Source organism: Lissotriton vulgaris, chromosome 11 (genome assembly GCF_964263255.1).
Source record: "Lissotriton vulgaris chromosome 11, aLisVul1.2, whole genome shotgun sequence".
Lineage (NCBI taxonomy): Eukaryota > Metazoa > Chordata > Amphibia > Caudata > Salamandridae > Lissotriton > Lissotriton vulgaris.
In genome coordinates this window covers 47,657,140-47,673,709 of record NC_141699.1, presented here as the reverse complement: position 1 = coordinate 47,673,709, position 16,570 = coordinate 47,657,140, and the positions used below count along the sequence as shown (strand labels likewise).

Below are 16,570 nucleotides of genomic sequence, written 5' to 3'. Positions count from 1 at the left end.
AATGTCTTTTTTTAATTACTACCAGGTCTGAGAGTCAGTTCTCACTTCCCGCCGAACCACCACAAACACCACGTATGAAGCTGTTACTGTACGAGCCCAGACGTGACACTACTTACTGCCTTTCGCTTATACTTACAATAGGGCATTTCATCAGTAAACTGCTTTCTCAACCTTACATTGAATTCAGCTCATGACCCCGGAGCTCGGTGTCAATGTGAGATACCCCGTTACCAACTGCACTAGAGAACACAGCCCACACTCCGTGCCTTTGAACGTCAAGCAGAGGGTGATAGTAGCCGCTGCTCTGTGCACCACTTTGCCGGCCTGACCTGCAGCTCCACCCGCTGCGCGCACTACCGCACGTCGGCTCGAGTGCCAAGCTGGCCAAGGGGCCAGGACAGGTTGTAGGAGGCAGGGGGTGGCATGCTTGGGCTGAAGACATGGGATCGGGTCACTGCCACAGCAATGGGTGATGCCTCCCGAGTCTGGGTCTGGCACCGCCTCCTGGCTCCACTCCGACTGCAGCATCTTACCTCTTTCCCTTCACCATGCTGCTGCTCTTACCAACCCTTACACTTGTGGACCGCTGGCAGACGGAGGAAGAAGAAGGCTGCTGTTCCGAGGGAGGACAGTGAGATCCATGCAGTTGGAAGGGGTTATGCACAGCCCTGCCCAGGTCCACCGCATGAGCAGAGAGAGCAACCATCACATGGAAGAAGGAGGGTACTCGGGTGACACTGCAAGCAGGGAGCGCGCACTACACTGCGAGCTCAAGGGGGAGAAAGCTCACCCCAAGCTGCAAACAAGTGGTGCATGCGCACCACAGCCACACATGTGGATTCAATTATTGTGCCAGTGTCTGGGCACGATAATTAAAACAACATGGCCTTTTAGTGTCTATTACGCTGACCAAGCGCGTAATAGACACCAATAGTCCATGGGTTGAGCAATGCGCCCGCCTCTGGCCAATGGCGTGCAGTCTTTAATAAAAAAAAACGCACGCAAAGGCCAATCGCATAGCACAGAAGGACCCGCACATGCACGAGCAATATACTGTTTTTCACCTACTAAATGTCTTGCGCTGCACGCGCACTGCTGCACAGTGCACCGCAAGGCGCGAGACCTAAAAAGTATTTGTGTATGTGCAATAATTATACTAATTCATACTGAGCCTAACTGTTCTTCATTCTCCTTCTACTCTCCCTTTTTTCGGACACAGGATTGTGTAGAAGTTATTTACTAGTGTAATTTTTGCAACACATTTGTCCTTATGAAGCCCCTGGTGAATTTTACAGCTGGGCTGAAAGGTCGACCTGCATTTAATTAAGCTGGACTGCCTTAAGTGTACCCTGTACCTGCTTTGTATATAATTATATACTGTTTAATTCTTAGACTCAACCATTTGTATGGCATTGTTGTCTATTCAGTGGCAGTCATTATTTCTGGATAGTTTATATCAGCTTTATATGTGTTGCTGTGTAAATCGTTTTTTTATAATTATTAAAACATTTCTTCATGTTCACTTTTGATTTTTGGCATGTAAAGCCTTGAGGTCAGGAATATATAGGCGGGAAAAACTGTACAAGAAAAGCAAGCTTTATGGTTTAATTAATTTTTTTGTCTCTGCGAGTGTATTTCTCTTGTATTAGGCTTTATGAATTTTTTTTATTATTTTGTCATATGTAGGTTTAATTTTATAGCTTGACTCCAATGGGTTTACGATATCCCAAGTTAACCATAGTCATTTGGTCTAACATAATTACCCTGTTTCTTGGGGTTACTGGGTTGACTCTGTAAATTGTTACCAACTTGCTAATTATTGTTGGTAGTGAGGTTCTGTATCTGATGGTTCATTTTATGTTTTGTCTTATAATTAACATTTTTTCATGTGCTTATTGTTGAATGTGACTATTTCCACCATGGATACCCGCCAATAATTTGCTGAGTTGTTGGCTACATCTAATTTTGTTCCAATTGTAGCAGAGCCTCAAACTTTGACTTTGCAAGAGAAGATGCTGAAACTAGAAAGGTTAAAAAAGAAAGTGATTCACACTCAGATGTATGGCCGCCTTATGACTGGCTAACTTAAAGGAAATACTATACTGATAGGTTCACACATCAGAAATATTCCAGTTATCTTAGTGTGTGAGCCAAGATACAGAGATTTCAGTCATATCTCTTATCAGTGCTGTAGGAACTGGATGGTCTTGGGCATCGACACGGCCAGTAGATCAATTGATCAGCTAAACAAAGAAATTCCAGATCTAGAAAGAGACACTTTGGATGATCAAAGTCTTCAGGGGGCCAAAGACGCATCGTCTAAGCTTCATTGAAAGATCTTGAAATTCGAGATGAGCAATCTGAATAGAAAGTGCGCGGTAAGCTTCAAAAAGATATTACTAGCTACAATCGGAATCAGACGTAGCCATTTTTGTCTGATACCTTTTACCAATCTAACAATACCAACTTTCACCAAAGGGGTTTACCCACATGTAAACAGGTCACATTCTCAGATTCTTCTGTGTCTAGTGACTCTGAGACTGAGATTGACCCTCAGCGTAATAGAAGCTCTGTGTGGTCTGTCTCTCTTCATTTGTTTCACCACACTCAGTTACATTACCTTCCCAGCATCCACCCCAAATCAAGCCACCCCCTATTTTTTTAGTTGTAGGCCGAGGATGACTGACATTCCTCCCTCACAATGCCTCTGCAACACACTCAGCACCTTCTTCCACTGCAAAATCAAGAACATCTACAACAACTTCAAGGAAGACAACCAACACACGGAACCATACCAGCCACCCTCGACACCCTGAAGCCAATGATTGACAGCTAGACAGCCCTCACCACCGTAGACACACTAAAGATGATGAAGGCAATCCACTCCAGGGCCCACATGGACCCCTGCCACACCACATCTTCAACAGAGCCGCCGTCACCATCGCACCCAGGCTTCGTCACACCATTAACCGCTCCCTGGCGAAAGCCCCCTTCCCCGAAGTCTGGAAACATGCCAAGACTAACCCCCTCCCAAAGAAGCTCACCAAACTCAAAAACTACAGACCCATCTCCCTGCTCCTGTTCCCAGTGAAAGTCATCGAGAAAGCCATCAACAGCCAACTTGCCACCTTCATCGAAAAGCACAACATCCTTGACCCGTCACAATCCAACTTCAGAAAAAACAACAGCACAGAAACCACCCTCTTCGCCACAAAAGACGACATCCGCTCCCTTGGAAAAAGGAGAAACAGTAGCCCTCATCCACCTCAACCTCTCAGCAGTGTTCGACACGGTATCCCACTGCACCCTAATATGCAGACTCCACAACACAGGTATCTGGGACAAGGCCCCCGACTAGATCCACTTGTTCCTCTCCGACAGAACGCAGTGGGTCAGACTCCCCCCTTTTCTCTTGGACCCTACACCAGCCTCCTGCAGAGTCCCCAAGGGGTCATCCCTCAGCCCAACCCTCTTCAACGTCCACATGGCTCCTCTTGCCCCCATCGTCAGAACCTATGGACTCAATATTGTTTCATACACAGACGACACCCAACTCATCCTCTCCCTATCCAACGAAGCCAACACAGCCAAACACAACTTCCAAGAAGGCATGAAAGCTGTCTCTAAATGGATAAAAAGCAGCTGCCTAGAACTCAGCACAGACAAAACAGAAGTGCTCATTATTGGCCCACACCCCAATGCCTGGAACAACATCTAGTGGCCCCCCATCCTCAGTAGCCCACCCACCCCCACGGACCACACATGCAAGCTTGGAATCATCCTAGACTCCGAGCTCAAAATGGACCACCAGATCAACTCAGTCACATCCTCCTGCTTCCACATCCTCCGCCTCCTGCGTAAGACCTTCAAATGGATGCCTCTCCGGTACAGAAAAACAGTCACCCACACCCTCGTCACCAGGAGACTCGATTACGGCAATGCACTCTACGCCGGAATCAACAAAAACCTCGCCCGCAAGCTACAAAACATCCAGAATGACGCCGCAAGACTGGTCGTCAACCTACCATGACACTGCCACATCTCCCAACACCTGCGCACACTCCACTAGCTCCCCTTTGAGGCTAGAATCACCTTCAAGATCCTCACCCATGCACTCAAAGCTCTCCTCAACAATGGACCAGCATACCTCAACAGCCGAATCAACTTTTGCGCACCACAAAGAACCCTTCGATCAGCTCCGCGATCCTACACCATGGTCTCCCACACCAGAAAGACCAGATCAGGAGTCAGTACCTTCTACTTCCTCACGGCCAGTGCATGGAACACCCTACCGCTCCACCTCAGGCAGACAACATCACTCCCCAACTTCACGTCAGCCCGACACTGTATTGGTATGGGAACTGCCCATTGGTCGGTGGTTTTGCATACTTAATTACAATGCAACTGCACATGGTAAGGTTGCGAACTCCCATTCCCCTGTGGGAACTTGTGCTCTAGCCGTAAACTGTCTGTAGAATAAACTTCATTAGAGAATTGAGAGTTTGTGTAAATCCCTGCACCATGTGGCAGGCACCTCATGGTGCCTGCCACTAGGTGCAGGGATCCACAGGGGGCACCTCAGCCTCAACTGGAGGCTGCAGGGAGAAGTGATGTGATTTTCTTTCAGGCTTTCTCTGTCAGAAATCCCGGCATGGAAAGCCTGCCTGAAACCGACATCGTAATCCCTACAACAGAAATGACATCCATAGCGATTACATGCCAGTCTCCAACTGGCCAACAGGCTCCTTGAGACCATCAGAATCCAGCCATAATTACCAACCGGTTTCACTTTTGACTGCCTGTATCATATTTCAGGGGTCAAGCTGAAACCGCGATGAGCCTGGGAAAACATCTGACCTGAGTTTGGAGGCTTTCCGAGTCTCTTCATAATCGGGCCCCAATTCCTTATATGCTAACATTACTCAACAGGAGGCTCTGAAGGTGATTCCAGTGGCAGTCCCTACAGATTTTCTCATTAAGATACTGAGTATCGCTATGCAAAATATTTCTTTTTTTAATTCTGTGGCAATTTCTTTTTTTTACAAATCATGGGAGTTGCCATGGGAGCTTCTTTTGCACCAAATTTGTCTATACTCTGTATGTTTGACTTTCAACAAAAGTTCTTGCTAAATGATTAACTTTTTCTGGGCCAGGATGCCGACCCGGAAGCATTATATTGATGCTGTATTTTTTATTTGGTCAGGATCATCATAAGACCGATATTCTTTCTTAAATGATTGAACCAGAAGAGTCCACATATTCAACTTACCATGTCATCTAGTGTCCAGGAGATAAGTTTCCTGGATCTGATGGTAAAACACGACCAGGGAAGAATTTATTTTTATCTCTTCAGGAAACCAACCAAAATAAAATATACACTGCAGTATTCCAGTTTCCACCTGCATAGTCTAAGGGATAACCTCCCCTTTGGGCAGTTCCTTTATAGTCGGCGGAACTGTTCAAAGGAGGATTTCTTTCGTGAGTCAGATTCTTATTTTGCGGTTATTAGAGAGAGGATATCCCAAGCTTCTTCTCAATAGGACATGAAAAAGAGCTTCATACTCTCATAGAGACATTCTGTTTTTCCCACATGACAGAGAGCCTCCATTACGATTGAAGTTTGTTAACAAATTTACACCTGCTATAGGGGTGTGCAATTTAATAAAATATCTACTTGTCCATGGGGCAGGTTGCTTCATAAATCTACTTGTCCTTTAGCAAAATCCACGTGTTTGTGACATGAATTGCTGTGTCAAATTATGGCAGCAATCTCATTATATAGAGCTCTGAAATAGACTATCTAATTATGCCTGGGTTCCTTCCATATTAAGGTTTTAAAACTAGAAATTCCCTTATGTTGCCACGTTTTTGCAGATCTACATACTGGGGCTGAAGGTAATGGTATTCAACAGTTATAGGGTTGTAATGCACTTTCAGTGTGTGCAAACCTACTAACTTGCATGTTTTAAGGGTTTTCACCAACTCTTTTCTAATCTTTTCCCTTTCCGAGAAAGAGTGGAAATGTACTCCTGACAATGGCAGACATCAAACGTCTTCCAGGGTTGGGAAAAAAGTGATTGGAGGGAAAGTGAACACTCAGATTTTGAATGAGCAAATCTACACCTGCACATTCGCTCATCCAAAAATGCAACAATATCACACGGACACAAATATTACCTTAACTGCAGTCAATACCTTTCCCTAATCCATAATGTGGTACTGTAAAATGGCAGCCAAAGGGTTTGTGCTGTAGGAGGTTGGGCCTACTTGTCCCAAGGACAAAATAGACATCAAAACTTGTTGCCCTTGATGGAGCAAGGTTTCATATGTACAGAAACTTGCTCGTATTCAATCCTCTCAAAATAACATGTAACTTATTAACCAACATGTTTTGTGATTACTAAAACCGCACTATACAACATTTCCAGTATATAGGGGAAGCTTTCCTATGTGTTTTTACTAACAACAACCCTAATATGGCCGCGGAAAATACGGGAACCTTTCTGCAAAGGCGTCTCCTATATCTACAAAGTGAGACCTAGCTATGCTTTTAGTGGTAATTCTTTGCAGCTGCATACTAAAACCAAAGATGGCCGCTTCATGCTTCATATACTAATGCACATGCTCTTGCTTGAACTAAAACTTGTATGTTCTGCTTAATTATTAATGCTATAGTTAAAATAAAGTAATGGGGTTTGAGTAGAAATAAGTGGTTTACAGTGCATTCATTTATTTTTGTATTCTAATGTGTCTCTCTTTTGACCTAATTGATAGCTCATATTTGGGCCTAAAGGGGATTGCAAAGTCCATTTTGAAATCACATGGTCATGCGCTGATGACATCAAAGTCCTCACAGCTTTGACATTGAATTGATGCCAGTTCCCATCTTATTCTCGACGCTTGTGGGAAACCCACCTAGTCACCCGGAGCAAGAGGAAGAGAAAGCACAGAACTTTATACATTGTATGTGATTTGAAATAATATTGCTGGGTGGAATAAAAGCATGGGAAAGTAAATTATGGGTGGTAACATAGATCAACTATATAGAAGAGAAATTATCTCATACTGGTATGGTGTGATGACCTCTCCTCGTCTTTCTGACCAATCAAATGAAGGAAACACATAGAATTTGCAATATTAAGGTGGTGGTACACACGCTGAAATGGTTTAACTAAGGTAGGTTTAGTCAGTTAGATTGTCCGACTTGTCACAGACCTGTCACTGACCCAACATATTCTGAAGGAGAATCGAGAGCAGAGTGCTAGTCGAGGACTTTGACGGAGAATTGAGAGTTTTGTTGAGGGAGAAGAATCAATCTACCCAGTCGGGGTCTGCGAGTAGCCGTGGAGAGGGTGTGACGCTGGTGTTGCACTTAGCGGAGGTTGCCTGTCCTGTCCCTGCACCTGTTCTGTCCGGTTTGCAACTGATTAATCAGGAGCGTTTCTCTTGTCCCAGCCCGTGGCCAGGGTTGATCTTCACAACATTCTAGGTAAATATTATCTGTGTGATATGTCCTTGTACCGTTTTCCCTTTTTCACCCCTCCCAGGTACCAATGTTTGAAAGTGTTTTCCAAAAGTCCTGCACATTGTATGCTTTATTAGTTATTTTATTACTTGGAAAATCCTTAATTTCACAGTCATTGCAACTGGCTTACAAAATATTGCATAGATAAATGTAGTATTTTATAGCTCTGTCCATACTTGTCCTTCTCCACTTTCATCACATGCAATGTGTTTTCTAGGACTTTTTGTTTCACTCAGTATTTTCTGTCAATCCACAAACTGTGTTTCCATATGATACCAATCGCTCTGCACGGCGTCAAATGTTTGAAGGCAACTCTATTGTTCGATATGTGACCAGTGTCACACTTTGTGACATGCCGATTTTACCTGGAACAAGTGTGGACAGCTGTTCATGTGCAGTGTCGGAGCGGCATGCACAACACCAGAGTGGTGTTTTCCAGTGTGTCGGTTTAACATGAACTGGCTTGGCACAACATTACTAGTGTCTCTATGCGGCTTTCGGGTAAGCCTATTTTGTCCTGTTTGAAAACTGTTCATGAGCCACCTGTTGTGCATTCTCCCTGTGCGTTCCTTATTTCAAAAGTTGCATCTCTAAAGCCTCTGCACCTGGAATCTTACCAGTTTCCAGCGAAACCACGTGCATCCCATGTGATGTCTTTCTTTTGGGAATCTTCTATGAGGTCTTCGTGACCGCCGGCTTGACGTATTTATGTATTAACGTGCTGTGATCCACCCGACACTATGTGCAAAATGGGCCGCCATCTTGTGTTTGGCTGAGGTACATCATTCTTCACTGTGTTTTCCATTTGTTTCTGCCAACCACATTCCAAAATTGGCAGTTCATCTCACTTTTTCGAGTCTGCTACTTCGTTGTCATGAACGTTTCTTCTCTTCGACCTGTCAGTCAAGGTGTCCTTATTTTGGGTCTATCCTCCAGCGCCATTGAGGCATTCATCAGTTCTCATGACTCAAAGTGTAGTGGCCTTCAACTTTCTTCAAGTTCAGGCAGTGAGTGAGAGTTGTTTCTTGTGTCAGGTTTGTCTGTCTTATTGCAGTCGCAATGGATGTCTCGCTTGAACAGATATAGTATGTGTCTCCTGGGTGTCATCCTTTTGCTTGTACACTCTCCAGTAAGGCCACAAGTTTACTTTTGCACTGCTTCAACACTCTGGATGTACTTCAGTTTTACTATTTACTTCACGTCTTTGCAAGCATTCTTCGAAGACAGTTCCTCAAGTGTACAACTGCTCAATTTTAAAATTGTCTTTAATACCCATGGACAAGGATCAATATTTCTGCAAAACATTTTGATCTAGTGCTGTCACTTTGTTCACTTTCTTAAGGGACCTCAATGCACTGCCGATTTCTTCAACCTTGGTGTTTGTTCAAATTCTATCTATGCCCTTTTTACTGTTATGTATCTTTGTGTTTCAGTTTCCTCAATTATTTTATTTCTATTCTTTTGTGAGATTGCATGTGTGTAATTTCGATCTATCTCTATTGTGTGCATATCTGCACCTTAATTACACACTCTCAGTCTTCAATTACTCTGTTTTCGAAATATTAAATTTGTGCAACTTTACTCAATTTCAACGTTTGCAGTATTCTCAAGAGGTATTGCAAATTTCAACCACTCAAATTTTTACATTTGTATAGGGGTGCGCTCTGCAACCTTTCCATCGACAGAGCCAGTATGTTTATGGTATTTGAACCTTTTCTGTGTTTAGTTGGACTTATTGTACAATTTAGGGGATGGTGACTGGTCCCATTTTTTGTTCAAGTCAAAGTACAATCCAAGTGAAATGTAAGCTATGCAAATATTTATGTTACTGTTTTTTAAATGTTTTCCTTCACAGGATTTTACATTGTGTTATATCCATTCAACTCAATTCTATTGCTCTATTGTCCCAATAATTTCCATAGCGGGGATTGTACACCTCAATTTGCGCCCATTCTTTAGTTGAGATCACAATGGGTAAGTACACTACTCATGGTTTTGAATGGTCAAATCTACTTTCGAATGGTTTAGCACTAAGTATATTGTGTGGTTTCTTATCAATGTCTCAATTGTTAATTCATCCTGTGCATTGTCGTTCACAATATTGTATTGGATTCAACAATGCATTCAAGTTCAAGTCTGTGCCAGCTCTGCATCTATGTACACTTTATTTGTGCCAGTTCACTGTCAAATACTGTTTCTTTCAAAGTTAAGTGGTTTGGCTGCACTATTATTGCCGAGTTGTCCTGTCTGTTGCATGAGAACTGATCGACTTGGTGAGCAAAGTGCAATTTTATTGTTTTTTTAGGGTTTTTATTTTCCTCTACAACGCATGCACAAGCATACAGTTGCGCTTGGTTTTCCTATTCAAATGGCTCACGCACTTCACCTCGCTTATGGTGTCTCGCGCAATCATTCAAGAGACTTCCATTATGTCTATCCTGTCTTCAACCCTGTCGCCTGTCGCTTTACAGAGCATGCCAGGGGTCTCTCAGCGTGCGTTTCCTGTATGTGCTGCCATTTTTTGGCTGGCGGCTCCAACGATATACAGTTTTGCATCTGCCCACCATATATCAATGCCAACCTTGCTCTGCACTTGGCAGTTCGATTCTGCTCAATATTTTCTATGTTTGACCTCTACTAGATTGTCGCTATGGGGTCATTCCCCTCTACGGGCTTAATTTTAATTGATGAGCACTGTTTGCAAATGATCTAGCGTTACTGTTTATGTAATCTACACAATTGTAGGTAATGTAAATGTATTGCGACTTATATAGCGCACGTATCACCCAAAGGCATCAAGGCGCTTGCCTTGGGAACCCGTCCTGGCTTTTCCCTGTGAGATAACCCCTACTGGGCTCCCCCAAGGTGAAAGCCAGGCATCCCGCAGCGGGTGGGCCGTCGTAGTGGAGATTAAGCAGCTATTGCCCAGAGTTGCAGCGTGGGACCCCATGATTAGAATAGGCACCGAGGCGAGAATTATGGAGTCTGTGGACATTATTGGGTTCAGGACCCTGCCACGTTGGGAATTGAACCCTGGTCCCGGGCTAGACCTCTGCATCAGGGTCTGCCGCTCTAATCATTGAGCCACACTTCTCCAATTCTATTTAGCTCTACGGAGTACATTTTTGCATCCTGATTTGATTGCTCTATTGTATCAATGTACATGCCTGTGTTTAGTTACTCTATTTTTTCAATGCAGTATCCCTTGTTCGTGATTGCATTTCTCAATTTGCATGCATTCCAGTTGAATTCCCTAGTTGGGATTACATTGTGTTGTACTCTGCACTGTACTCACGGTTTCAAATGGTCACCCTAAACAGTTCAATTACTCAATTTTCATTCTATGTTTTGTCAATGTGTGACCTTTACCAAGTTTTCAATTTGGGATTTCTGCCTCTCAATTTTTCAATGTGTGACCTTTATGAGGTTGTTGATATGCTGGGTTTATCCCTCTCAATTCTTTAATATTTTTCAATGTTTGACTTTTATGAGGTTGTCGACATGGAGTTACTCCCTCTATTTGTCAATATATTTTCTATGTTTGACGTTTACCAGATTGTCACTATCGGGATCATTCTTCTCATTTTTTCAATGTGTGACTCTTTATGAGGTTGTCTGGTATGCAAGGGATGTGAGTTTTATCTCTTATCTTTTGCTGAATGTGTGACCTGTTACATTGTAAGGTTCTATTCTAAAGTTATCTACATTATATTTTATTGCTGTTCTAGGGTAGAATGAAGGATTCTTTGGTGTTTTTTCCTCTGCTTCTCTGTTAGCTATTTCAATTTCCTCTATGCCTATCTCCTTTCACACTTTTCCTGTCAGTGGGTGTGTCTGGAGCAGTTCTTAGGGTTTCTTTTCCCTTTTTCTTTCTCGTTGTTTTATGGGAAAGGGAGGATGAGTACTTATTTATGTTTTTGTACCTTTCGGTGGTCTCTTCCCACTCTTTCTACCTTCTTTTGTCTTTCCCTGCAGTTTTTCTCTATTTACCAGTATTTTATACCTCTGTCCACACTTGTTCTTCTCGTCTTTCATTACATGCAGTGCCTCTAGAATGTTACAGTGTTATGATGCTCTGTGGAATGTTTGGTGTCTCTCAAGAAAGGCCCAGTTGAGATGGGCTGAGCTGCCTGCTGGCTGCTCCTGGTGGGGCTTGTACTTTATTTCATCTGGACTCAACTACTTATCTACAATAAATCAACCTGACATACTTCAACTTGTCCGGTTTTATTAATATAATAAAGTATTTAAAAGTTTCCTGAGTCTTTGGTTTCTTTTTCATATAGTAAATGTTATTCTCTACCTATTATTCTAACTCCCTTAATCCTTGGATTTAGGATTTAGCACACAAGTGACAAGGATTTGGTAAGTCATGGTGTACAGGTATAAATCCTAAGGGGAATAAAACTCTGATAGGCAGGAAGATAGTATGGATTAACGTTTCAAAGTGTTAATGTTATGGACCCAGGTGAGTATGATTAACTGAGCCAGTAATGCCACGCCATCCGATATTTTCCTGGTAGCAGAGGTATGGTTAGGGTTTAGTTAAGATAGGTAGTTAATTATGTATTGATTTGTATTGATATAATGTATAAACCAAAACCCGTTTGTATTTGATATATGTTGTCAGGAAATCCCCGGGGATATTGAATAGCTGGTGGTAAATGGAAGCCACACTGCAGTGAGGTAAAGTTAGATAAAACATGAAGCACTAGTAAGGGATTATTTTCGTATAGTAGTGAGAGGGATTGATAGCAAAGGAGTGAGCTGGTGAGACTTTGGTCTTATATCACCTAGAAAGGGTAAGTCTAAAGGAATAGCAGGTTTGTTTTGCTTGTGTGAAGAGTAAGCGGAAGAGGTTTCACTTGTAGTGTGTGAAGGGTAAACGGAAGGGTTTTACTTGCTGTGAGAAAAATTGTCTTTTCTTTGAATTTAGTCAATCAGGCACTGTAGCGAATGTTAATGAAATGTACATTTAAATTGAAAATAAATTGATTTGTTGTATTACCTTGCAAAGAAGGGGTCAGTCACGGGTGCTGCACTGACATCACTCTGAGCCGCGCTTGGATTGGTTGAAACAGCATGTGTGTAACAGGATATTTTGAAAACGAGGGCTGAGTGCAGAGAGCAAAACTCATGACACAGAAAATCTGCGTAAGCATTGGTTGATGCAGTGCTGAAAATCAAATGTTGATTGGACAATAAATGAAGAGACGCACTGTTATTGGAAAAGCATTTTTGGAAAAGTAAACAATTGATTAACTTGCAAAAATTGAATTTTCAGTCTTTTTTAAAAAAATTTTGGGGAACCTTTATTAATACTTCAAGCAATTACAAGCATGGGCCTACAACCACCCCGGCCGTCCGCTAGTCAAGTCGTAAGTACAGCAAATCAATGTGGGAAATTATAGCAGCTCGAAAACCGGGGTCGAACAAGTGTCCAGGATATGACTTGTATTCAAGCGTACTGGCCGAAATTCAGGATCAATGAAGGTTCATTTTACAATAAAGAAAAAACTAAGAATCAATGCCATACGGTCATACATGGTCCCTCAATGACAAGCAGGAATCAGGAAATCCGCAAATAGTGCAAATACAATTGAAGTATTGGGGGTAAGGTATACGAGTCAGGATAAATTAAAACACAAACCCGTTCCGTAGCAAAGCAGCACCCCACCCCTCAAAACAAAACATACTGTAGGAAACATGAAGAACAACGACACTAAAAAGGAAGAAAGACAAAAGGGCCATAGAAACAAATAACGGACAAATTACAAACCCCATCCCCCTACCCCCCACCCTGCACCCCTGCAGAAGGCCATGGCCTACCCCCCAGCAGCGTGCCTGTCGCCCTAAATAAGAGACCCGATATATAGAAAAAGAGGAGAAAGAAGAAAAGAAGAAAAAAGAGGAAAAAAGTGGAGAAGGGCCCTCGATCTTGCCACCCGCCCCCCCCCACCCCGCGCTCAGTAAACATCCTAAAAGCAAGATCAAAATAGCCATGGAAAACATTAATCACCGACCGCACCATCAATATAATCCCCGCCGAGTGTCCCCCGAATCACCGTCAGCCAACAATAAGTCCACTGGATCCTAGACGGTATCACCCCTGGCCTTGTCTATCAGTAGTACCAACATACGTCCACTTATCAATCGGCATACAGAGCGGTGTGGAGGGTCCAAGTGATCCGGGCGGACCGGGCTGTGTTATTACTCCATGGGACTTCAGCAACCAAAACCCAGCCGAACATGTATGGCGGAAATCCGTCTGTGTCGGTATCGACCCCGAAAACATCCTCAAGTCCGAGCACAGTCTCACCATCCAAGAAGAGAGAGTCACACCATCCGGCAAGCACTGAGACTTCGCCGGGGCAGCCCAAGACATAGATCGGCATTGTTTCCCCAGCCGCCAATTAGATATGTGCCCCGACGAGTCACTCACATGTACTACAGATCTGTCCAAGGTGATCTCAGGAGCCGGGTCTTCCAGCATCTCCACGAACCTAGGCGTAGCTGGAGCACTCTTCATTGACATAGAGGCAGGCACGTCCGCACTTCCTTCAGATCGAACTGTGCCCATGTGGAACGGCGGGACAGCAATGGTGGCCATCCTTCTTCCCAGGTCCCGGGCATTACGGATCAGGGTCGCATGCAGGGTCATTAGAGCAGCCAATATATCTTTGGACGTGGGCTCTTTCTCGTGCCACCAGTCCCCTGGACTCTCCCGCACAGCAGCTTTTTTATCCGGATGTGGTCTGCGTAAGAGGGTGCCAGCCGCCATCTTAGCTGATCCGGCCTCGTCCTTCTTCACCTCACCTCAGGGACCGGGCCCCACACCAGAGCGCAACAGGATTCACAGCGAGGACCCAGAAAGTCAAGGCAAGCTTCCCAGAGAAGAGTCACCAAAGGGCTAAACAAAATCTCTGCCGTTTCCCGGGAGCCGCCCGCCGATTCCGGGGGAAGTCCTTAGTTATGCCCGGACACAAAACTGGAACGGGGGCCAAATATCATGCACTCCCCTCGACCCTGCTTTGCCACGCATCCCCATGAGGCACTCCGCTAGATGGACTGGCACTGTCGCCAACGGCCCATCAAACCTCTGGCGCCCTCCGGCCAACTCTTCACCTCCACCAATGGTCACTCGACACCACGGTCCCAGCTCCGTGAGGGCTGCAAAACAGTCGGGGACATTTCTCAGGGTCTGCCACACGTAGAAGCCTCAGGAGCAAACGGTAAGTGAAAGTTTTCCTTCACCCACTTAAATATGCTGTTACCGCTCAGGATAGTTGCCAGGATGTATGCGCGGGGTGAGAGGGCTCACGGAGCCAAGCGTCTATGCGGCCATCTCGGTCACTAGCTTGGTTCCCCCCTCTGAATTTTCAGTCTTAATAGATAGTGGTGATTATATGTGGAGCTCTGATCCAACGATTATAGGGACTTGCCCAGATAGAAGGTACGTAGGTTTTACTCACAAGCAATATATCAGAGGGAATATTGTCATTTCTGAAGAAAATTAAGAATTATTTAAAAAAGGATCAGCCGGTAAAATAGGAAAAGGTATTATTATTCCACCTCCAAAAACGCCTGCATCACACATGATGTTAGAAAGAGGCTACCACACATGTGTATGGTTGGAAAATTGTATAGTGTACACAACTTTTGATGAAATATTGCCATTCCCAGAGTATGGAACATTCAATGGTAGAATCTTATATTATTTGCGAACTTGCATGAATGAATTAGAAACTAGACCTAGATTAACACAGTATGAAGCTTTAGAAGAGTGGGTGATTGAGGCTTTTGAACGAGACAGACCTTGGTGTGACAGGAATTTAAGTACATTTTATCCCAGGTTTCCCCAAGAGTCGAGAGATAAGCAGATGAAACAATGGAGACAGTCTATGTTACTGGAAGGATTGTATCCTGTATTTACCACAGAAGAACAGACCAAAAGTAAAAATACTGAGAAAACAAAATATTTAATGACTAGTAGTGGTGATTCAGAAGATGATTGTTTCGAGGATTTATTAATGAAAAATCCACCCCCTTATCAAGAAGAAACAAATAGAGTTACCCCTAGTGGTCCATTTTTAAACCCACCCTTAGTTCCACAGATTGTACATGAGATCACAACAGAAAAGGTACTACAAGAGAAAGAAAGGGAAGCAATAAATAAACAGCGTAATGAATTAATACAGAAAATAACCCAACTGAATACAAGCCCTGAAGCTTTAATGATACCAGTAACTATTGGTCCCGTTGTTCCCTTATATGGAGATAAGCAACCTAGTCCTAAAACTCATGTTCTGACTACTTCCATAGTACAAATCCAGAAAAAAAATATAATAATTGATGACCAGGCAAGTGAGTGCGAGTCAGTGATTTCCCTGAAGGATTTGCCTATACCAGAACCAGTGGGTGACTCGATCAGTAATATTACTCCTGGATGCTAAATAGAAGTACAGATTAAAACCTCCACAGGAACGAGGAGTGCCACTGTAGTAACACCTGAAGAAATAGAAAGATGGACACGAGATATAGAAAAGCCAAAATCCCAGTCAAAGGTATTGTACATTTTCAAACTAAGAGTAGAATTGAAAAAAAAGATAGCTGGAAATGTAGGGCTAGAGAGACTAAATTCCTTCAACGAAGATGAGTTGTTCTTCATATGTAGAAGCATCACTCGAATTACCAAAATGTTCCATGGAAAGGTAATGAATTTGGCTTCAGAAATGGGAATTGATATAGGTAAATCTAAAGTGTTACAGAAACAATATAGAGCAGAATGTTCTGACAAAGATTTAGAGAACATGAATGTGTCAGGACGAAAATTGCAGATAAAAGAATTATTGTCACTGTTACAAAAATTGGGAGATTTAGACAAGTGGAAAGCTAGATGGACAAATCAAAAGGAGGAAGCACAGACAAATCAAACTGCATCTGAGTATCTTATGAAAGAAACAGACAAGTTTAGAGGTAGTGTTCAATGAGAGAAGTGCCAGGAGGCGGTTATGTACATGTCCATGGCCCAAACAGGATATTTTA

General features: G+C 43.3%; 1 pseudogene; it reads right to left on the bottom strand.

Annotated features, from left to right (window-relative positions):
• The window catches only part of LOC147678934 (glutathione synthetase-like), a 700,250-nt pseudogene extending 699,700 nt beyond the window's left edge, over window positions 1–550 (bottom strand).
• Between the last annotated feature and the right edge of the window lie 16,020 nt (window positions 551–16,570).